Below are 24,410 nucleotides of genomic sequence, written 5' to 3'. Positions count from 1 at the left end.
GTATGTGTGTCCCTCCCTTGCTGGATGTGTGTGTATGTGTGTCCCTCCCTAGCTCTGTGTGTGTGCATGTGTGTCCCTCCCTCACTCTGTTTTGTGTGTGGTCCCACCCTCACTGTGTGTGTGTGTGCGTGTTCGTCCCTCGCTGTGTATGTGTGAGTTACCCCCTTGTTCTGTGTGTGTGTGTCTCTTGCTGTGCGTGTGTGTGTGGCCCTCCCTCGCTGTGTGTGCCCGTGTCCCTGTCTTGCTGTCTGTGTGTGTGTTTGTGTGTGTCCATGTCCCTCACTGGCTCTGTGTGTGTGCGTGTCCCTGTCTTGCTGTCTGTGTGTGTGTTTGTGTGTGTCCATGTCCCTCACTGGCTGTGTGTGTGCATGCCCCTCTCTCGCTGTGTGTCTGTGTTTGTGTGCTTGCGCATGTGCGTGTGCTTCCCTCGCTGTGTGTACGTGTCCCCCTCTTGCTGTGAATGTGTGTCCCTCTTGCAGTGTATGTGAGTATCCTTCCTTCGCGGTGTGTGTGTGTGTGTGTGTATGCATGTGTGTCCCTCCCTCACTGTTTATGTGTCAGTTTCCTTCCCTGTATGTGTGTGTGTGTATGTGTGCTAGTCTTGCTGTGCGTGTGTGTGTGTGGTCCTCCCTCGCTGTGTGTGCATGTGTCTCCCTCTCGCTGTTTCTGCGCGTGTCCCTCTCTTGCTGTGTGTGTGTGTGTGTTTTGCGTGTGTCCATGTCCCTCCCTGGCTATGTGTGTGCGTGTCCCTCTTTAGCTGTGTGTCTGTGTCTGTGTTTGTGTGCTTGAGCATGTGCGTGTCCATCTCTCGCTGTGTGTGCGTGTCCCCTCTTGCTGTGAGTTTGTGTGACCCTTTTACAGTGTATGTGAGTGTCCTTCCTTCGCTGCGTGTGTGTGTATATGTGTGTCACTCCCACACTGTGTGTGTCCCTCCCTTGCTGTGTGCGTGTGTGTGCGCCTCTTGCTGTGTGTGCGTGTGTCACTCCGTCGCTCTGTGAGTGTGTCCGTACCTTGTGTGTGTGTGTGTCCCTCCCTTACTCTTTGTGCATATCCCCACCATTGTGTGTCCGCATCGCCCCTCGCTGTGTGAGTGCCTGTCCCCCCTTGCTGTGTGTGCGTGTGCCCCTCCCTCGCCATGTCTGTGCGTGTCCCCTCTCGCTGTGTGTGCATGCCCCCTCTCAATTTCGGTGCACATGCCCTCCCCCTCGCCGTGTGTCTGCGTGTCTCTCCTTCCCTGTGTGTGTACATATCCCTCCCTTGCTGTTTATGTGCGTGGCCCTCTCTCGCTCTGTGTGTTTGTGTATATCCCTCCCTCGCTGTGTGTGTGTGTCCGTCCCTTGAGTGTGTGATTGCGTGACCACCTTGCTGGGTGCGTGTGTCCCACCCTTGCCATGTCTGTGTGTCCCCTCTCGCTGTGTGTGTGTGTCGCCTCTCAATTTCTGTACACATGCCCTCCCCCTCGACATGTGTGTGTTCGTCCCTCCTTCGCAGTGTGTACATGTCCCTCCCTCGCAGTGTATGTGCGTGTCCCTCCCTCACTGTGTGTCTGCGTGTATTCCCCTCACCGTAAGTGTGTGTGTTTGTCCCTCCCTCGCTGTGTGTGCATGTCCTTCCCTCACTGTGTCTGTGTGTGTGTGTCCCTTCGCTGCGTGTCTGTGCGTGTCCCTCCCTCGCTGTGTGTGTCCCTTCACTGCATGTCTATGCGTGTCCCTCCCTTGCTGTGTGTGTGTGTGTGTGTGTCCCTCGCTGTGTGTGTCCCTTCCTCGTTGTCTGCGTGTTCCCCTTCGTTGCGTGTCTGTGCGTGTCCCTTCCTCGTTGTGTGTGTGCGTGTCCCTCCCTCGCTGTGTGTGTGTGCGTGTCCCTCCCTCGCTGTGTGTGTGTCCCTCCCTCGCTGTGTGTGTGTGTGCGCATGTCCTTCTCTCGCTGTGTGTCTGCGTGTATCCCCCTCACTGTGTGCGTATGCATGCCCCCCCTTTGCTGTGTGTGTCTGTGTCCCTCCCTCGCTGTGTGAGTGCGTGTCCCTCCCTCGCTGTGAGTGTGTGTGTGTCCCTCCCTCGCTGTGAGAGTGCGTGTCCCTCCCTCGCTGTGTGAGTGCGTGTCCCTCCCTCGCTCTGTGTGTGTGTGTGTGTGTGTGTGTGTGTCCCTGTCCCTCCCTCGCTGTGTGTGTCCCAGCCTTGCTGCGTGTATGCGTGTCCCTCCCTTGCTACATGTGTGCGTGTCCCTCCCTCACTGCGTGAGCCCCTCCCTCGATTTGCGTGTATGTGTCCCTCCCTCTGTGTGTCTGCGTGTATCCCCCTCACTGTGTGTGAGTGCATGTCCTTTCCTCGCTGTGTGTCTATGGGTATCTCCCTCACTGTGTGTGTTTGTGTGTCGCGTCGCTCCCTTGCTCTCTCTGTGTGTGTGTGTGTGTCCAATATTTGCACCATCAGTGGATTGGCGATCATAAATTGACTGTGGTATTCAGGAATGTGTGGTTTAAGTAAGTGCACCACGGGAAATGCAGGGTTTAATGTAAAGGTCAAGGGGTGGTCTGGGTAGGATGCTCTTCAGAGGTTTGGAATGGACTGGTTGGGCCAACTGGCCTGGTTGCACACTATGGCGATTCTATTCAGGTTATTGTCCAGCCCTGTCAACAACCCCGTCTCCTACACCTTGCCTTATCCCCAATATTCTCCTTAACACTGTCATCTCCTCCAGACTCTAAAACACTCCTTGGCGATGTAAGCTTCTCCAGTCCTTGCAAAGATCGATATGTCCATCACCTCTTCCTGCGTTTAGAACCCTCCCTATAACTATTACCATTTGGTACAGCACTCCCAATCATTGTTCCTTCTTGAAACTCCCATAAACATTTGTATCTCTGAAAACTCATCTGGACTGTCTCAACTTTATGGGCGGCACGTTGGCACAGTGGTTAGCACTGCTCCCTCAGCGCCAGAGACCCGGGTTCAATACCCACCTCAGGCGACTGACTGTGTGGAGTTTGCACGTTCTCCCCGTATCTGCGTGGGTTTCCTCCGGGTGCTCTGGTTTCCTCCCACAGTCCAAAGATGTGCAGGTCAGGTGAATTGGCCGTGCTAAATTGCCCATAGTGTTAGGTAAGGGGTAAATGTAGGGGCATGGGTAGGTTGCGCTTCGGTGGGGCGGTGTGGACTTGTTGGACCGAAGGGCCTGTTTCCACACTGTAAGTAATCTAAAACTTCCCTTTGACAGTTACGTTCTGAGACCTGCTCTATATCAGTGAAGTAATTAAGTCTTGGCAACACTCACTGTTATAACCTCCCTCCAGCCGAACAGCACTGAGGATATGTAGAAGCTCTTTTCAACCCGACAGCCATCTCTGTGTCTGTAATCTCCTCCACTCCCCATAATACATTGTCTCTGAGCTCCTCTGTAGTCCATTAAACACTCCCTAACACTGTCTGTATCAGTGTAACCTTCTCCAAAAACACAACCTTCTCTATCTGTGTAAATCCCTACACCGGTCCCTGTCCCTCTCAGCTCCGTCTAACAATACAACCCTCCATGTCTGTGTATTCACCTTCAGTCCCTACTCACCTCCCTATCTGTGTAACCTTCTCCATGCATTTTTGCTTCAGTCTCTTCAACTGTCCCTGTCAGTGTAACCTCTTCCAGACGCGAAAACTCTTCTCTTTTTGACTTACTCAGACCACACAACCCTCACTATCTGTAACCTACTCCTGTCTGAGAAACCTACCTCTGCAAATTGCTCCAACTCTTCCACTCTCCATAAACTCTTACATCCCTCCCTATCTACCAAGTCTCTTCCAGTCCCTAAACACCAACAGTCTGTGGAGACCCGACCACCATCCCTATCAGTGTAATCCTCTCAGGTCTCCGCAGTATTCCTGATCTGTCGAACTCACTCCATGCCTGTGCCTCTCCCAATCCAGTCCCTACAAAACCCACTATCTATTTAACACCCTCCTGTCACTATCATCCCCATGTCAATGTAAGCTCCTCCTGTGTCTCCATCATCTACCCATCTTCATAACCTTGTCCAGCTCTTACACCACTATCTGTTTAAACGTCACCCTCCCTTCAACTTCCTCCTGTTTGTGCTATGCTCCCTTATCTGTGAAACTGTTTCTGACCAAAATTGTTATCCCAGTCTCTGAAAAGTAATCCAGATTCCACAGCCTCCATAACCCCCAGAACCTAAGCCTTCCTATGTCTATAAACATCTTCAGTCATGACTACCCTGCATATCTCTGTTTGTTCTTCCAGTCGATACAAACAACTTTATCTCTGTAATCTGCTCAGCTCCCTAAAACAGTCGCTGTCTGTGATCCAGCCCTGGCCTACAAACATCGTGATCCCTGTAAACTTCTCCATCCCTCCCAACATTCCCATCTCCATGAGCACATCAGCCCTACAGCTCTCTACATTTCTGTAACCTCCTGTGGGTCTATGGTCCTCCCTCCCTGTGAAACTACCTCCAGTCCCCACATCCCTCCCAATCTGGGTCGTCTGCTCCAGATCAGACCATTGCTGTTTCTGTAAACACCTCCACTCCTGACAACTCTTTCCATTTGTGTAACCTCGTTCAGACCCCATACCCTCCAGCTTCCTGAATCCTCTTCCTGCATTGCAACCAAAACCACATGTTTATGTAATATCCACCAGTGCTTACACCCTTCCCAACTCAGAAACCACTTGCAGCCCTAACAAAACACCTAAACTGTGAAACCTCTCATTTCCCTACAATCCTCCCTCCCTCCCTCCTCAAATGCCTTCATCACCATCAAACCACACAATTACTGAAGCCTCCTTTTGGCACTGCAACCCTCCTAATGTCTGCAAAATCCTACAGTCCTGATATCATCTCTGTCTCTGTAACCCCCTCCACCCTCCAGTGTCCTTCTGGGGAACATGGCAGAGGAGGGAAGATTTGTGAAGTCCGAGCCATGTTACGGAGGTAGAATTCTTGGAATTACAGATTTGGTCGAATGTCTGTGGTGTGCAGATTATTTGCGAGGACTCTAAAGACAGGATTTATGACTACTTGGAAAACCATAGTTACATTAGCCACAGTCAGCATGGGTTTGTGAGGGGTCAGGTCATGCCTCACAAACCTTATTGAATTCTTTGAGGATATGGCAGAATACGTTGATGGCTCATTCAGAAAAGAAGGATGATTGGGATACAGGGGAATCTTTCTGTCTGGATACAGGATTGGATGGCCTAGAGAAGACAGAGGGTGGCAGCAGATGGACAGTATTGAGCCTGGGGCTCAGTGACCAGTGGTGTTCTGTAACAATCGGCTCTGGGACTCTGCTCTTTGTGATTTTTGTAAATGACTTGGATGTGGATGTTGGAGAGTGGGTTAGTAAGTTTGTCAATAACATGAAGGTTGGTGGAGTGGTGGGGAATGTGGAGGGCTGTTGTAGGTTGCAATGGGACATTGACAGAACGCAGAGCTGGGCTGGAAGTGGCAGATGGAGTCCAATCTGGAAAAGTGTGAAGTGATTCATTCTGGAAGGTCGAATTTGAATACAGAATACAGGGTGAAAGGCAGAATACTTGGCAGTGCGGAGGAACAGAGAGACCATGGGGTCCGTCTCCATAGATCCCTCAAAATCACCACGCACGTTGGTCGGGTTGTTAAAAAGGCATATGTTGCATTGGCTCCCCTTAGAAGGGGATTTACTGTAAGAGCCGTGAGGTTTTACTGCATCTTTATAGCGTCCTGGTGAGACCACACTTGGAATATTGTGTTCAGTTCTGGTCCCCTGTTTACAGGAAGGGTGTGCAAGTTTTAGAGAGCGTACACAGGAGAGTTACCAAGATGCTGCCTGGAATGGAGGGCAGTTCTTACGAAGAAAGGTGAAGGGAGCTAAGGCTTTTTTCATTGGAGTGAAGAAGGGGGTGGGGTGACTTTGTGGAGGTGAACAAGATGATGAGAGGCACAGAGTGAGTGAATAGTCAGAGACTTTTCCTCCTATGGCATAAATGGCTATTACAAGGGGGTGTAATTTTAAGGTGAATGGAGGATGGATCAGAGGATAGAGAATGGTAGGTGGTTGGATGGACTGCCAATGGTGGTAGTAAAATTAGATACATTTGGGACATTTAATAGACTCTTGGACAGACACATGGATAATAGTACAACGAAGGGTATGTAAGTTAGTTTGATCTTATAGCCGGATAAAAGGTTGGCATAGCATCATGGCCGAAGGGTCTTGGGCTGAACTGTTCTGTGTTCTACGTTCTGTCTGGTAAACTGGGTAATAAGCTCAGATCAGTGTAAAAAGGATATGGCATTCAGGAGGAGCTAGTGAACTGGATACAAAATTTGCTTGATGGTTGTAGACAGAGAGTGATGAGAGACATGTTGTTTTTCTGACTGGAGGCATGTGACCAGCGGTGTAGTTGGTCCACTGGTGTTTGTCATTTGGATAAATGGTTTGGATGGAAATATTGGTTTCCTGGTAAGTAATTGTTTTGGGTGACACTGAAATTGGTAGTAAAGTGGACAGTGAAGAAGGTTATATATGATACAACAGGATGAACAGTACTGCTGGGATAGTGGGCTGAAGAATAGCAGATGGAGCTTAATTAGATAAATGTGAAGTGTTCCATTTTGGTGAAACAAACCAGGGTGGGACTTGTACTGTTAATGTTCGGGCCCTGGGTCGTGTTGTCAGTCAGTGACCCAGTGACCCAGGTACACAGTTCTTTTAATGTGGTGTCACAGGTAAACAGGCTGGTGCAGCAGGCGTTTAGGATGGTTACCTTCATTGGGGAGAGCATTAAGAGTAAGAGTTGGGATGTCATGTTGTGGCTGTAAAAGACATTGGTGGGGCCACCATAAAAACATTGTTGAGCAGTAGGAAGAACTCATCTAGTTCACTAACTTCCTTTCGGGAAGGACATCAAATATTCTAACCTGGTCTGGCAGACATGTGACTCCAGACCCACAGCAATATGGCTGACTCTGAGCTGCCCTCTGGGTAATTAGCAGTGGTGTCAAAGAACGTTGTTCCAGGCAGTGACACCCACATCCCATGAATGAATAAATAAAAATACCTATGTCCCTCCATACCTCTGCAAACCCCTCCAGCTGCAGCAAACCGTCCTGTCTTTGTAACACCCTGACCACTCTCTGTAACACTCTCACCACCTCCAGCACCTTCACATCTCCCTGTTCCTATCGTGTCAATGAACGCTGACCGTGGCTCCCCTTCCCACAGCCCTCCTCCTGCGAGCAGACCCATTGCAATGCATTAACATTTACTCCTAAAACATTCTCTCACTTCAGGATTTTAAGTACTTTTTGGTGATCTTCTCAGCCTCATAATCTAGTATGATTCCTTTTGTCCTGAGTGAGGGATCAGTGGGAATTTCTTGCTGAGGTTTTTACTGTTTCAATCGAATGTCTTTTTGTTGAGTATTTTGCATTGTCCCTTCAAATGTTTTCCACTGTCCATTTACAGGCACATATTTCAGTCTGTTTCGCCTGTTTCCCTTGGTCAGTTCTCCTCTTAAACTCATGCCATTGGCTATTTTTGTTTCTAGTTGTAGCTTGTCCTTTCTTTAAAACTTTATATTTATTTAAACTGCACTTTATCACAATTTCCCGAAGGATCTCTGCAGGTGACATTACTCATTCACTAAGTTTCATTACACGGTCGCTCTGCGATAGTTGTGTCCCGAGCCAGTTGCACAATGTGTTTTTCAAAGAAACACTGAAAAAGAAATTCTCCGAACTCCTTTCAACATCAATGTTGACCGTGTGATTGTCCCAGATTATACAAATATTGAAGTTTTCCAAAATTATCACACTGCCTTTGTTAAAAAATTCCAATGAGTTCCTGTTTAATGCAGTGATGAGCAATGGAATGCTGTTCGGTGGCTAAAACTGTTCTGCTGCTTGTGTCCTTGGCAAGTAGTAGCCAGAATTTACATTCAGACTGACTCTACTTCATGATCTGAGGCCAAATGCTTTCTCTGTAATGCCTCTGATACCCATTATTGTTAGTGTTACCAATTTTGCCTGAGTTTGCACAAGACTGAACCACTGAATATTTCTGTTCACCCTGTATCCATGTCTCCCTGGTGTCTAACTCTCTTTTATCTCTGTGTCACAAATCCATTGACCTTTTTGCAGCAACGTTGTCCATTCAAAAAAAAAAACATTATATACTCTCTACCACAATTTTCTGTCACAAATCTATTCGCTGATGTACAATTTTAGTTAAACTCTATCCCTTCCTGTTCCTTTCTGCTTGTCTTCAGCCACATCCCCGTGCTGTTCCATTGCTTCACCTTTTCTATTTGGATTTGGAAAGCTCCTTTCACCTGCATCCTCTCTGTCAGTTTAATGCCCTGTCCATAAACCTACCGACATGATTGGCCAGGACACTGCTCCCAGCACAATTCCAGGGGGACCATCCTAACAGATTTTTAAATCAGGTACAGGATGTGTGAAGCTCTGGCTGACCAGCCTTTCTTGCCCAGCCCTAGCTGCCCTTGAACTGAGTAACTTGCTCGGCCATTTCAGAGGGTAATTGAGAGGCAAACACTTTGCTGTGGGTATGTCGTGCAGACCATGTCAGGATGGGCAGATGTCCTTCTCTAAAGTGTTTGGATTTGTTGTACATCAGTAATTGTTTCATACTTATTTGTGGATTGTTAATTATTATTTTTAAAATTATTGATTTCAAATGTCTCCTTTTCAGATGGCAGGATTCAATCCTGCCTCCCCTGAACATTAGCAGAGGTTTTGGATACATTCTCTCGCAATAATACCACTCGGCCATTACTTCACCTGCTCACTGGGTGTTCATCCGTGAGCACTCATACCAGGGCATCATGAAGCTAAACCCATTCTTCCGACACAATTGTGTGATCCTGACATCTTCCAGCAATCTGGGACAATTAATTAATATCGCTCCATTTTCCAGATCGCTGTGGAACTCAGTGCCATTCTCCATGTGTAACCCTCGCAGCATCTGTTTAACTTCCCATTCTGTCTATTTCTCTGTCTCCTGTAGGTACTCAGGAAACTCCTGACTCAATAGCCTTCCCAGCTGCTGGGTGGATCATCCATTACCTCATTGAATGCAGTTGGTCTGCCAGAGAGAGACAAAGGGAAAGGAGATCTGGAGCCTTCAATAAATCCTGTAGTGAAGTAAGGTCACCCACAGTGCACAGAGCAAAGAGCAATGAGAGGGCTCCAAACATCTATTAACACAACATGACATAGATACAGTGCCGGAGGGGAGCACAGTACACACACACCCCAGGCTCAATCACCACCCCAACGTAAGTTCTGTTATATTAAAACTCGCTGCAATACAACAGTGTATCCATGGCATGTCTTGTGGTCCAGTGTCTTCAATAATTTTTAATTCCTATAACAGATCCTATCGCTGTAACCTCCTCCCTTCCCGATAGTCCCTCTTCATATTTGAAATGTATTGCATTCCAGACTACCATCCCTATCCCTGTCACTTGGTTCAGCGTCTACAACATGCCTTATCTCAGTAGTCCCCTCCTCCAATAAGGTAAATACAAGGACTGCAGATGCTGGAAACCTGAGTCTAGATTAGAGTGGTGCTGGAAAAGCACGGCAGGTCAGGTAGCATCCGAGGAGCAGGAAAATCGACGTTTTGGGCAAAAGCCCTTCATCAGGAACAGAGGCCGTGAGCCTGCAGAGTGGGGAGATAAATGAAAGGGGGTGGGGATGGGGAGAAAGCAGCATAGAGTACAATAGGTGAATGGGGTAAGGAAGAAGGTGATAGGTCAGAGTGGAGGATGGGGGAAGGTAGCAAAGAGTACAATGGGTGAATGGGGGTGGGGATGGTGGTGATAGGTCAGAGAGGAGGGTGGAATGGATACGTGGGAAGGGAGGTAGGACATTAGGACAGGTCATGAGGGCGGTGCTGAGCTGGAAGGCTGGAGGTGGGGTAAGATGGGGGAAGAGGAAATGAGGAAACTGGTGAAGTCCACACTGATGCCCTGGGGTTGAAGTGTTCCGAGGCGGAAGGTGAGGCGTTCTTCCTCCAGGCGTCGGTGGTGAGGAAGTGGCGGTGGAGGAAGCCCAGGACCTGCATGTCCTCGGCAGAGTGGGAGGGGGAGTTGAAATGTTGGGTCACAGGGCGGTGTGGTTGATTGGTGCGAGTGTACCAGAGATGTTCCCTAAAGTGCTCTGCTAGGAGGTGTCCAGTCTCCCCAATGTAGAGGAGACCGCATTGGGAGCAACGGATACAATAAATGATATTGGTGGATGTGCAGGTAAAACTTTGGATGTGGAAGGCTCCTTTGGGGCCTTGGATGGTGGTGAGGGGGGAGGTGTGGGCACAAGTTTTGCAATTCCTGCAGTGGCAGGAGAAGGTGCCAGGAAGGGAGGGTGGGTTTTGGGGGCGCGTGGAACTGACCAGGTAGTCACGGAGGGAACGGTCTTTGCGGAAGGCGGATAGGGGTGGGGGAGGGAAATATATCCCTGGTGGTGGGGTCTGTTTGGAGGTGGCGGAAATGGCGGCGGATAATTTGGTTTATGCCAAGGTTGGTAGGGTGGAAGGTGAGCACCAGGGGCGTTCTGTCGTTGTTACGGTTGGAGGGGTGGGGTTTGAAGGCGGAGGTGCGGGATGTGGACGAGATGCGTTGAAGGGCATATTTTACCACGTGGGAAGGGAAATTTCGATCTCTAAAGAAGGAGGCTATCTGGTGTGTTCTGTGGTGGAACTGGCCCACCTGGAAGCAGGTACGGCGGAGGTGGAGGAATTGGGAATACGGGTTGGGAATGTTGCATGCGGTAGGGTGGGAAGATATGTAATCTAGGTAGCTGTGGGAGTCGGTAGGTTTGTAAAAAATGTCGGTGTCAAGTTAGTTGTCATTAATGGGGATGGAGAGGTCTAGGAAGGGGAGGGAGGTATCAGAGATGGTCCAGGCAAATTTAAGGTCAGGGTGGAATGTGTTGGTGAGGTTGATGAAGGACGAGGGAGCGGGAGCACGAGGTGGTGCCAATGCAGTCCTCAATGTTGCGGAGGAAGACTTCGGGAGTGGTGCCATTGTAACTACGGAAGATGGACTGTTCTACATAGCCAACAAAGAGACGGACATAGCTGGGGCCCATAAAGGTGCCCATAGCTACCCCTTTGATCTGGAGGAAGTGGGAGGATTTGAAGGAAAGATTGTTAAGGGTGAGGACATGTTCAGCCAAACGAATGAGTGTATCGGTGGAAGGGTACTATTGTGGACATCGGGAGATGAAGAAACGGAGGGCTTGGAGGTCCTTGTCATGGTGGATTAGGTGTAGAGGGATTGGATATCCATTGTGAAAATGGGGCGTTGGGGGCCAGGGAAATGGAAGTCTTGGAGGAGTGGAGGGTGTGAGTGGTGTCTCGAACGAATGTAGGTAGTTCCAGCACTGGGGGATAGGCCAATGTCGAGGTAGGCAGACATGAGTTCGGTGGGGTAGGAGCATGCTGAGTCAATGGGTCGGCCAGGGTGGTCAGGCTTGTGGATCTTGGGAAGGAGGTAGAACCGGGCAGTGGGGGATCCCAGACAATGAGTTTGGAAGCTGTGGGTGGGAGATCTCCTCCTGAGGTGATGAGGTTCTGTATGCTCTGGGAGATGACAGTTTGGTGATGGGAGGTGGGTCATGGTTGTGGGGGTGGTAGGAGGAGGTGTCTTTGAGTTAGCATCATGGCTTCAGCGGTGTAAAGGTCAGTGCACCAGACTACCACTGCACCCGCTTTATCTGCTGGTTTGATGGTGAGGTCGGTATTGGAGCAGAGGTTGTGGAGAGCTGCACGTTGTGAGGGTGAGAGGTTGGAGTTGGGGAGGGGGGTCGACAGGTTGAGGCGGTTAATGTCTCGGTGGAAGTTGGAAATGAAGAAATCGAAGGCAGGTAATAGGCCAGCGCGGGGTGTCCAGGTGGGTGGAGTGTATTGGAGGCCGGCAAAGGGGTCCTCAGAAAACAGGCGGGAGTCTTCATTGTAAAAGTAAGCTCTGAGGCGGAGGCGGTGGAAGAAGTGTTCGATGTCATGGCGTGTATTAAATTCATTGATGTGTGGACGGAGGGGGATAAAGGTGAGGCCTTTGTTGAGTACTGATCATTCGCCCTCAGTGAGGGGGAGGTCAGGGGGAATGGTGAAAACTCGGCAGTACTGGGAGCTGGGAGAGGCGACGGAGCCTGTAATTGGAGTGGGTGTGGTGTTAGGGGGAATGGGGATGGAGCCATGAGCAGGGGTGGTGTTCCCCTCAGAGTTCTGGGGGGCGGGGACGGTGACGGTGGGACCTGGGGGGTGGTGTCAGCAGAATGCAGGTGAGTGGCGTTGGTGGGGGCGGAAGTGGTGGCAAACACGGCAGTGGGGGGAGGGGGCGTGGAAGTCACTGGGTGTGTGACATCAGCGATGATGTGAGGGGCGGAAGTGATGTCACTTGCGGTGTATGAGGAATTGTGAGGGGCGGAAATGGCATTTACTTTATTTTAACCAATAATTTCCTGTCACAAATCTGTTTGACACTGTCGTATTTTAATTAAACTCAGTCCCTTACTGTTTCTTTCTGTTGGTCTTCATTCACATCTCCATGGTATTCCAATATTTCAAACTTTCTCTTTGGACTTGGGAATTTCCATTCACCTGTGACCTGTCCCCCTCCTTATCTGTGTCTATTTATAACACACTGCATAATCTGGTACCGGAGGGGCCTATCCCAATAAAATAGCTCAGTCTTCCCTGAGTACTGGTAGCAGTGCTCACTGGTCAGAACTACTTCTGATAATACCATTGTGTGATCCTGATACATTCCTGCACTCTGCTGATATCACTGTCTCTCTCCATGTGGTATCCCTCACTGTGTGGGTCTAATTGCAGTCTGTATCAGTGTCTCTCGCTATTGCAGCTACTCCAGATCATGAGCCAACAGCATTCTCCACTCCAGAGGGAAGCAACTGCACAGGCCATGGATGGAGACTGGGAATTTCCAGATCTCTGTGGGACTCAGTGCCATTCTCCATGTGTAACCTTCATTGCATTAGTCTAATTTCCCATTCTGTCTATTTCTCTGTCTCCTGTTGGTATTCCTGATGTCCCTGACTCAACAGAATTCCCAATTCCTGTCTCGTCCATCACCACATTGAATACATTTGGTCAGCCAGAGAGAGATGGAGAGTGAAATCTGGAGCCTTCAGTAAATCCTGCAGCCGGTAAGATCACTCACAGTAAACAGCACAGGGAGGAGTTAGTGGACTTTAATTCAGACCCTGAGGGCATGATGTAGGAACAATGCTGGGCAAGGAACATGAGAAAATTCTCAGGCTTCATTATCACCATCTTGTCTGTAAATTCATCTGTTCCACAGAACCCTCCCTATGTCTGTCAGTTTCTCCATTGTCTGTTTCATCGATACCATTTCCCTTATTTCTATCAGCCCCTACAATCCTGCTTATCCCTGTAAGCTCCTCATGTCAGTAAAACTCTCCAAGTTTCTGCCTTTGCCTTTAATCCTGGGTTCTGTCACATCTCTCCTTAACTGAAGAAAAACAATTCTTCAGTTTCTTAAGCCATCCTGGTCAGTGTAGTCCTTTCCAGACCTGAAAAACCTCCCTGTCTTTGTGACTTTTTTGAACTCCTGCTACCTTCATGATCTCTGTCACCTTCCTGTCACGACAACAAAAAAGCTCTGTACCTTAGTAACCTCCACCAGCTGTTAGACTCCTCCTTGTCTCTGGGCACAAAGCAGAGTGACCCTGCTTCTCTCATAAATTAGTTTCTGCATTTCTAATGATGACTATGAACTCTTCCTGTCTCTAAAACGCACTCAGTCTTTGTAAACTCTGCTGGTCCCGACTGATGTAATTTCCTTCGGTAACTACAAAATTGTATACCTTTAATCGCTTCCAGACGCGACCACACAGTTTATTTCTATAACCTCCATGAGTGATAGAGTCATAGAGATGTACAGCACAGAAACAGACCCTTCTGTCCAACCCATCCATGCCGACCAGATATCCCAACCCAATCTAGTCCCACCTGCCAGCACCCAGCCCATATTCCTCCAAACCCTTCCCATTCATATGCCCATCCAAATGCCTCTTAAATGTTGCAATTGTACCATCCTCCATCACATCCTCTGGCAGCTCGTTCCATATACGTACCACCCTCTGCGTGAAAAAGTTACCCCTGAGGTCTCTTTTTTATCTTTCCCCTCTCAAATTCAATCTATGCCCTCGAGTTTTGGACTCCATGACCCCAGTGAAAAGACTTTGTCTATTTATCCTATCTTATCCATGCCCCTCATAATTTTGTAAACCTCTGTAAGGTCACCCCTCAGCCTCCGAAGCTCCAGGGATAACCGCCCCAGCCTGTTCAGCCTCTCCCTGTAGCTCAAATCCTTCAACCCTGGCAACATCCTTTTCTGAACCCTTTCAGGTTTCACAACATCTTTCTGATATGAAGGAGACCGGAATTGTTTAAAACATTCCAACAGTGGCCTAACCAATGTCCTGTACAGCCGCAACATGACCTCCCAACTCCTGTACTCAGTACTCTGACCAATAAAGGAAAGCATACTAAATCCTAGTATGCTTCACTATCCTATCTACCTGCGACTCTACTTTCAAGGAGCTGTGAACTTGCACTCCAAGGTCTCTTTGGTCAGCAACACTCCCTAGGACATTACCATTACGTGTATAAGTCCTGCTAAAATTTGCTTTCCCAAAATGCAGCACATCGCATTAATCTGAATTAAACTCCATCTGCCACTTAGCGCATTGGCCCATCTGGTCCAGATCCTGTTGTAACCTTCTTCGCCGTCCACTACACCTCCAATTTTGGTGTCATCTGTAAACTTACTAACTATACCTCTTTTGCTCGCATCCAAATCATTTATGTAAATGACAAAAAGTAGAGGGCCCAGCACCGATCCTTGTGACATTCCACTGGTCACAGGCCTCCATCTGAAAAACAACCCTCCACCACCACCCTCTGTCTTTTATCTTTGAGCCAGTTCTGTATCGAAATGGCTATTTCTCCCTGTATTCCGTGAGATCTAACCTTGCTAATCAGTCTCCCATGGGGAACCTAGTCGAATGCCTTACTGAAGTCCATATAGATCACATGTATCACTCTGCCCTCCTCAATCTTTTTTGTTACTTCTTCAAAAAACTCAATCAAGTTTGAGACATGATTTCCCATGTACAAAGCCATGTTGACTATCCCTAATCAGTCCTTGCCTTTCCAAATACATGTACATCCTGTCCCTCAGGATTCCCTCCAACAACTTGCCCACCACTGAGTTCAGGCTCTGTCGTTCCCTGGCTTGTCTTTACTACCCTTCTTAAACAGTGGCACCACTTTTGCCAACCTCCAGTCTTCTGGCACCTCACCTGTGACTATTGATACAAATATCTCAGCAAGAGGCCCAGGAATCACTTCTCTAGCTTCCAACAGAGTTCTAGGGTACACTTGATCAGTTCCTGGGGATTTATTCAACTTTAACCGTTTCAAGACATCCAGCACTTCCTCCTCTGTAATCTGGACGTTTTGCAAGATGTCACCATCTATTTCCCTACAGTCTACATCTTCCATATGCTTTTCCACAGTAAATACTGATGCAAAATATTCATTTAGTATCTCCCCCATTTTCTGTGGCTCCACACAAAGGCCGCCTTGCTGATCTTTGTGGGGCCATATTCTCTCCCTTGTTACCCTGTTTTCCTTAATATATTTGTAAAAATCCTTTGCATTCTCCTTAATTCTATTTGTCAGACCTATCTCATGTCCGCGTTTGCCCTCCTGATTTCCCTCTTCCTTTATACTCTTCGAAGGATTCACTCGATCTATCCTGTCTATACCTGCCATATGCTTCCTTCTTTTTCTGAACCAAACACTCAATTTATTTAATCATCCAGAATTCCCAATACCTACCAGCCTTCCCTTTCACCCTGACAGGAATATACTTTCTCTGGACTCTTGTTATCTCATTTCTGAAGGCTTCCCATTTCCAGCCGTCCCTTTACCTGCGAACATCTGCCTCCAATCAGCTTTCAAAAGTTCTTGCCTAATACCGTCAAAATTGGCCTTTCTCCAATTTAGAACATCAACTTTTAGATCTGGTCTATGCTTTTCCATCACTATTTTAAAACAAATAGAATTATGGTCGCTGGCCCCAAAGTGCTCCCCCACTGACACCTCACTCACCTGCCCTGTTTTATTTCCTAAGAATAGGTCAAGTTTTGCACCTTCTCTAGTAGGTACATCCACATACTGAATCAGGAAATTGTCTTGTACACTCTTAAAAAAATTCCTCTCCATCTAAACCTTTAACACTATGGCAGTCCCAGTCAATATTTGGAAAGTTCAAATCCCCTACCATACCTACCCTATTATTCTTACAGATAGCAGAGATCTCCTTACAAGTTTGTTTGGCAATTTCCCTTTGACTTTGGCGGGTCCATAATACAATCCTAGAAAGGTGATCATCCCTTTCTTATTTCTCAGTTCCACCCATATAACTTCCCTGGATGTATATACTGCATTCCTGACTACCATCCCTATCGCTGTAACTTACTTCAGTGTCTACAACATGCTTTAATCCTAATCACTCTAATCCTCTTTAACTGGATACAGAGTGATACAGCACGGAAACAGAACCTGTGGTCCAACTCCTCAATGCTGCCCATGTTACCTAAACAGAACGAGTCTCATTTCCCTGCGTTTGGCCCTGAGCTCTTCAAACCTTCTCCTCTCCATGTACCTCTCAAATGTCTTTTCCATGCTGTAATTGCTCTTGTTTCTCCCATGTGCCTGAGGCAGTCTGTTCCGTCTATTCACCGTCCTCTGTGGATAATGTTCCCCCTCAGTTCCCTCTTTAAATCCTTGCTTTCTCACCTCCCGTTGATACCCTCTAGTTTTGGACTCACCTACCCTTGGATATTCACCATTCTTAGGGTCACCCCGTGGCCTCTCTGCCCAAGGGAAATATTTAGGACAATGTTACAAATATATCTAATGTATGTAACAAAGTGCTGGCCAATGTCGGCAAATGTGCCAAATGTCGCTTTCCCCACCCTGTCCACCTGGTATGCCACTTCCGAGGAGCAATGTAACTTGTACCCCCTGTTCTCTCTCTCTCTCTCTCTCTGTTCGACAACCCTGGCCAGAGTCCTTCCATTAACTGCATTAGTCCTCCCTGGTTTGTCTTAACAAAATCCAACACCTGAATTAAATTCCATCTTTCATTCCTTGATCCACTGGCCCAGTTGGTCAAGATCCCCTTTGATAACCGTATTTACTGCCCACGACACCATTAATCTGATCATCAACAAACTTTCGCACAATCACTCCTCTATTTTCAACCAAATTGTTTATGTAGATGATGCACATCAGTGGGCCCAGCCCTGATCCATTCTTCAATAATGGAATAAAACCATATTCTTGTCATAGAGCCATACAGCATGCAAACTGACCCTTCAGTTGATACCCACCATAATCTAAAACTAAACTCTTCCCAGCTGTCTGAAGATGGCCCATATCACTCTAACCCTTCCCTATTCGCCTGTTTATCCAAATATCTTTTAAATGTTGTAATTGTACCCACATCAACCCCTTTCTCAGGAATTTCATTCCACACTCAAACCACCCTCTGTGTAGCAAATTTCCCCATATCTTTTTTTTTTAACATCTCTCTCTCCTCTAACCTTAAAAATGTGGCCCCTCCTCTTGAGACTCCCCTATCCTGAGGAAAAGGCAACTACCATAAAATTGATCTAAATACCTCATTTTTTTTTCATAAACCTTTATAGCATCATGTCTCAACCTCCAGGCTGCAGTGAAAAAAGATTTCGCCTATCCAGCCATTTTTCAGAACTCAAGCCTTCCATACCCAGCAATATCCTGGTAAATCTCTTCTGAACGCCCTGCAGCTTAATAATATCCTCCATGTTAACTGGGCGACCAAAACTGGACAGAGTATTGCAGAACAGGCCTCACAAATGTCTGCGCAATCTCAACGTGACGTCCCAAATCCTACACTCAATGGACTGAGCAATAATCAGGCATGCAAAGCACTGTCTTATCCATCCTGTGATACAAACTTCAAGATTTATGTACCTGAACTAGGAGGTCCCTCTGCTCTAAAACACTAACCGCAGCCTTAACATTAATTGTATGAGCTCTACCCTTGTTTGTTTTACAAAATGCATTACCTCGTATTTATTCAGATTAAATTCCATCTCTAGTTTTTCAGCCCATTCACTCACTTCATCAAGATCCCTTTGTAATCTCAGAAAACATCCTTCACTGTCCATGATGCCACTCTCCAGCCTGCCAGCCCATCACACATGGCTGTCAGTAGTACACATACCTTTGCTTGGGGCTCCACAATTTCTTCCCTAGCATCCCACAGTGACCTGTGATACACTTGATCAAGTTCTGGGACTTGCCATAGCTTTGTGTTTTAAAACCTCTAGCACCACCTCTTCTATAACATGCACTCTTTTCAAATCATAGAGATATACAGCATAGAAACAGACCCTTCGGTCCCCAACTCGTCCAGGCTTACCAGAAGACCTAAATAAATCCATTCCCTTTTCCAGCACTTGGCCCATATACGTCTACACCCTTACTATTCAGATGCCCATCCAGATACCTTTTCAATGTTGTAATTGTATCAGTCTCCTTACTTTCTCTCTCAGCTCATTCCATACACATATCACCATGTGTGTGAAGAAGCTGTCCCTTCAGTCCCTCTGTAAACCATTCACCTCTAACCTTAAACTTATGCCCTCTAGTTTTGGACTCCCCACCTCTGGGAAAAGACCTTGAATGCTTACCCTATCCATACCCCTCATGTTTATATAAACTTCTGTCAGGTCATCCCTCCGACTCCGATTCTCCGGTGACAGTAACCCCAGCTTATTCAGCAACAACCCGGGCAATATCTGGTTAATCTTTTCTGAGCCCTTTCAAGTTTCACAACATCCTTCCTGTAGCAGAGAGACTGGAATTGCAGAGTACTCCAATTGTGGTCTAATGTATTACTCTTGTTCCCTGAGTTCCCCAGTCTTTCTCCACAGTAAGTTCTGGAATGAAAAAAATGTTTAGGATCTTAGCAAATATCCTGCAGTTCCACACATCGATGGCCTCATTGATCTTTAATTGACACTATTTTGTCCCGAGTTACTTAATATGCTGATACAATCACTTTTGGATTCCCCTTTCCTTCTCTGCTGAGGCTATTTCATGTAGCCTTTCTCCATTCCTGTTTTCTACTCAGTGTATTCTTACAGCCCCTATATATCCTCAGGGATTCCCTTGATCCAGCTGGCTATACCTGACATGTGTCTCTTTTCCTTGACCAGCCCCTCAGTAGACAGTCAGTGTTTCCGAATGCTCTCAGCATTGAGCTGCACACAAACAGGAACATGCTGGCGCTGATCGATCAGTTTATCTCACGTTTAAAATATTCTCACTTGCCAAACTTCCCTCTCCCTGTAAATAATTCCCTTCCCCAATCCCATTTTGAAAGTTCCTGTCTAATACGATCAAGATTGGTCAGGCCCCATTTTATAACTTGCACTTGTGGACCAGGCCTGTCCTTTTCCAAAGCTGTTTTCAAACTACCAGAACTGTGGTCCCTTGGGCAAAATGCTTTCCCAAACACATCTCAGTCCCTTTCCCTACCTTGATTCCCAATTGGAGGAGAAAGTGAGGTCTGCAGATGCTGGAGATCAGAGCTGAAAATGTGTTTCTGGTAAAGCTGGTCAGGCAGCATCCAAGGAACAGGAGAATCGACATTTCGGGCATAAGCCCTTCATCAGGAATCCTGTCGATTCTCCTGTTCCCAATTGGAGGTCAGGTTTTGCCCCTTTCACTTTTCAGGCTATTTACATATTGATTGGGAGTTTTCTGGAACACAATTACCAAATTTCTCCCTTGCAAACGCTGAACACTGGCAGTGCCAGTCTAGGTTTGGAAAGTTTAAAAACCTTATCAGCCCTATTATTATGGTTGATAGTTAAGATGTCCCGACATATTTGTTCCTCAGTCTGCCACAGATTATTCAGGGTCAGCAGTCCGATCTATCAAAGAGATGACCCGTTCTTATTTCTCAGTTCCACTAACATAACTTCACTGGGCGATACCACAGGAATATCCTCTCTAAGTACTGCTGCAATGATTCATGCAATCAAAACCCACCACCACACGTCCTCTCTTGCCCCCCCTTCCTGTAGCATCTCTACCTTGAAACAATGAACTGCCAGTCCTGGCCCTCCTTCAGCTATGTTTCTGTAATAACTATAATATCCCAGTCCCATGCCTTGAGTTCATTTTCCTGGCTTAAAATGTGTTGCTGGAAAAGCACAGCAGGTTAGGCAGCATCCAAGGAACAGGAGAATCGGCGTTTCGGGCATAAGCCCTTCTTCAGGAAAGAAGTAGGGCTTAGGCCTGAAGAAGGGCTTATGCCCGAAACGTCTATTCTCCTGTTCCTTGGATGCTGCCTGACCTGCTGTGCTTTTCCAGCAACACATTTTCAGCTCTGATCTCCAGCATCTGCAGTCCTCACTTTCTCCTCCTTAGCTGTCTGGCCCCTTGCATTGAAATAAATGCAGTTTAATAATCAGTTTTCCCCCATTCCCTGCTGTGTTCTTGCATGCCTTGTCTGCTGAAATTGCGGTCTTTAACTTGTGTACCAGCCTCAATCTTCTTTCTGGCCTTACGTCTATTTAAGATCCAATACCCTGCCAGGCTAGCTTATATCCTCTCAAGCATCTCTAGCAATTCACCCCACCAGGATATGGGTCCCTCTCCCGCTCCCAGTTGAGGTGCCTTTCCCACCCTGTCTCCCTGTGCTGACACCTTCAGGGATATATGGACTTGTCCACCAAGGTCCCTGTATTCCTCAGTGCTCCGCAAGTACCTACCGTTCATTATATCTGTCCTTCGCTTATCGTACCTCCCCCAGAGTATTACCTCACTTCGATCAGAACTAAACTCTGCTTAGATTATCATCCGATCGACATTGGTCTGCAGACGGAGACCATCCTCCTCACTGTGAACAACACCCTCATCTTTCATGTCATCTGCAAACCCACGAACGATACCTTCTGCTTTCACATCCGAGTGAATAATGTTCAATGGTTCCTGCACAGATCCCTGTTGTACACCCGCTGGAGAAAGTATTCTATCCACCAATTTTGCATCCAATTTACCAACTTGCCTTGGAACCCAGTCCTTTTGGACCAGCCTTCCATTTTGCATCTTGTCAGAGGACTTATTCAAGTTCATGTAAACCACATCATCTGCACTGCCTTCATAAATATACTTAAGCATCATTTAAAATTAAAACTGAACTGAATTCCTCAGACAGCGTCTTCCTCTGCCAAATCTGTGATGACTAAGCCGAGTTGATCCTTACCTTTGCAAGTGTTGATTCATCCTCACAATTGTTCCCAATAATTTCCCTCCTCTGCTGTCAGACTATCTGCTCTGTAATTACCTGGCCTACCCCTGCTGCCCTTCTTGAACAAAGGAACCACATTAGCGATCCTCCAGTCATTCAGCACTTCACCTGTGTCCAGCAAAGTATTAAATATATCCACCAGGGCCCCAACAATCTCTGGATAATTAGCATGGGATCAAAGAATGCTGGTTCAGGCAGTGACACCCACATCCCATGAATGAATAAATAAAAATACGTATGTCTCTCCTTACCTCTGACACACCTCACAGCTGCAGCAATTCATACTGGCTTTGTAACACCGTTCAGGCCCTGACCACTCTTTGTAACTCTGTCATCTTTCCCTGTTCCTATCATGTCAATAAACCCTGACAACGATTCCCCTTCCCACTGCCCTCCTCCTGCTAGCAGACCCATTGCAATCCCTTTAAAACTTACTCCTAAAACACTCTCTCACTTCAGGATTTTAAGTACTTTGTGGTGATCTTCTCAGCCTCATAATCTAATATGATCCATTTTGTCCTGAGTGAGGGATTAGTGGGGATTTCTTGCTGAGGTTTTGTCTGTTTCAGTGGAATGTCCTTTTGTTGAGGGTTTTACACTGTTCCTTCAAATGTTTTCCACTGTTCATTTCCAGACACATATTTCAGTCCGTTTAGCCTGTTTATCTTGGTCAGTTCTCCTCTCAAACCCATGTAATTGGCTATTTTTGTTTCTAGTTGTCCTTTCTGTGATTCACTTTAAAACTTTATATTTCTTTAAACTGCACTTTATCACAATTTCCCAGAGGATCTCTCCAGGTGACATTACTCAGTCACTAAGTTTTATCACGCAACAGTCTCTCTGAGACAGTTACCACCCTCGCCAGTTGCACAATGTGTTATCCTAAGGAACACTGAAAAAAATTCTCTGAACTCCTCTTCCAATATCACTGTTGTCAGTGTGATTGCCCCAGACTTTGCCAATATTGACGTTTCACTAAATGTTCACCATGCCTGTATTAAAAATTCCAATGAATTCCTATTTATTGCAGTGACGAGCAATGAAACGCTGTTCGGTGGTCTAAAACTGTTCTGCTGCTTGTGTCTTTGGCAAGCAGTAGCCAGAATTTACATTCAGACTGACTCTATTTCATGATCTGAGACCAAATGCTTTCTCTGTAATGCCTTTCTTACCCATTATTGTTAGCGTCGTCCATTTTGCCTGAGTTTGCACAAGGTTGTGAACCAATGAATATTTATGTCCCACCTTTTGTTCGCCCTGTAACCACATCTCTCTGGTGTCTAAATCCCTTTTATCTCTGTGTCACAAATCCATCTACCCCATTGCAGAGACTTAGTCCATTAATAAAAAACATAATTTACTCGTTCCCATAATTTCCTGTCACAAATGGATTTGCTGATCTACACTTTTAATTAAACTTTGTCCCATCCTGTTTCTTTCTATTGTCTTCGGTCACATTCCCATGCTACTCTGATGCTTCACATTTTCTCTCAGGATTTGGAAAGCTCCTTTCACCTGAAGCCTGTCCCTGCATCCTCTCTGTCAGTTTAAAACCCTGTCCATAAATCTACCAACGTGATTGGCCAGGACATTGTTCCACTGGAACTGTGCTGGGACCAATCTGAATGATTTTTTATTAAAAATCAGATATGGGATGTGGGTGTCTCTGGCTGACTAGCCTTTATTGCCCATCCCTTGCTGCCATTGAGCTAAGCAGCTGGCTCGCCCATTTCACAGGATAATTGAGAGGTAAACACTTTGCTGTGGGTATGTCGTGCAGACCACATGAGAGTGAACTGTTGTCTTTCTCTGAAGGCCAAGTGTTTGGATTTTTATCAATACTTATTTATGGATTGTTAATTCCAATTTTTAAAACATATATTCATTTAAAATTCCACATGGTTAGAAGTTAGAAAGAAGAAGAGGGGTGGTCACTTTGTTGGGACTGTATTGTAGACTGTTGTAGACCCAACAGATAGCAGAGGAGCAGATGTGTAGAGAGATTGCAGATAACTATAGGAATAATAGAGGAGTGCAGGCTGGAGATTTTAATATTCCCTGTATTGACTGGGCCACCTCGAGTATAAAAGACCTGGAAGGAGAGCAATGTTTCAACTGTGTCCAAGGAAGATTCCTAACTCAATATGCAGAGGGCCCTACTCTACTCAGGCAGGTGCAACACTGGACCTCCCCTCAGAAAACGAGGTCGGGCAAGTGACTGAAGTGTCATTCAGAGAGCACTTTGGGTCCAGTGCCCACAACTGTATTCGTTTTAAAATAGTTATGGAAAAAGATCAGCAGGTCCACAGATTGAAGAGGAAAACTGGAACAGGGCCAGGTTTGGGGCCATTCTGAAGGATCTGGCCAGCGATAATGCCGTGAATTTAAAATTGCACAACGCCCAGTTATAATCCAACTCGTTTTGGAAGCGCTGGTGATCACTGTAACAGATGAAAGGCTTAAATTAAATTTGTTTGATATTATATTCCATGACACTGCCATCCTGTTGCTATAAATTCTGTACCTTAGGATTGTGCTCCACAACCACCTGATGAAAAAGCAGTGCTCTGACAGCTAGTGCTTTCAAATAAATCGGTTGGACTGGAACCGAGTGTCGGGTGATTGTTAACTTTGTCCACCCCCAGTCCGACACCGGCACCTCCATATTATGATTCCAATCGATCGGGTGGGTCTGTTTGAAGGAAAAGGAACAACTGGCAAATGGGAGGCTTTTCAAAGTGTGATCTCAAGAATCCAGGGCTAGTATGCCCCATTGGGGTAAAGGGAAAACCTGGCAGGTTTAGGGATCCTTGGCTGATGAGGGATAATAAGGCTCTGGTCTTAAAATGAAGACTGCATGCATTGGGTTGAAGCTTTCCATATCTACATGAACTCTTCTATTCTTAAAGACACGATCAATCTGTGGAGACACTACGATCTTCTCAGTCCCTGTAACAATCCCAATCTGCAGA

General features: G+C 46.7%; 1 long non-coding RNA gene across 1 annotated transcript in view; it reads left to right on the top strand.

Annotated features, from left to right (window-relative positions):
• The window catches only part of LOC148137864 (uncharacterized), a 30,843-nt gene extending 21,524 nt beyond the window's left edge, over positions 1–9,319 (top strand). The window contains exon 3 of the long non-coding RNA XR_015754171.1: positions 9,018–9,319. This is a non-coding gene — a long non-coding RNA (uncharacterized LOC148137864). The remainder of the gene's footprint in view (positions 1–9,017) is intronic.
• Positions 9,320–24,410: the final 15,091 nt, after the last annotated feature.

Source organism: Chiloscyllium plagiosum, unplaced genomic scaffold, assembly GCF_037043375.1.
Source record: "Chiloscyllium plagiosum isolate Xiang-an unplaced genomic scaffold, Cpla_swu_hap1 HiC_scaffold_42, whole genome shotgun sequence".
In the NCBI taxonomy this organism is placed as follows: Eukaryota; Metazoa; Chordata; class Chondrichthyes; order Orectolobiformes; family Hemiscylliidae; genus Chiloscyllium; species Chiloscyllium plagiosum.
Note: the sequence above shows the minus strand (reverse complement) of the source record. Positions and strands in the feature narration are given on the sequence as shown.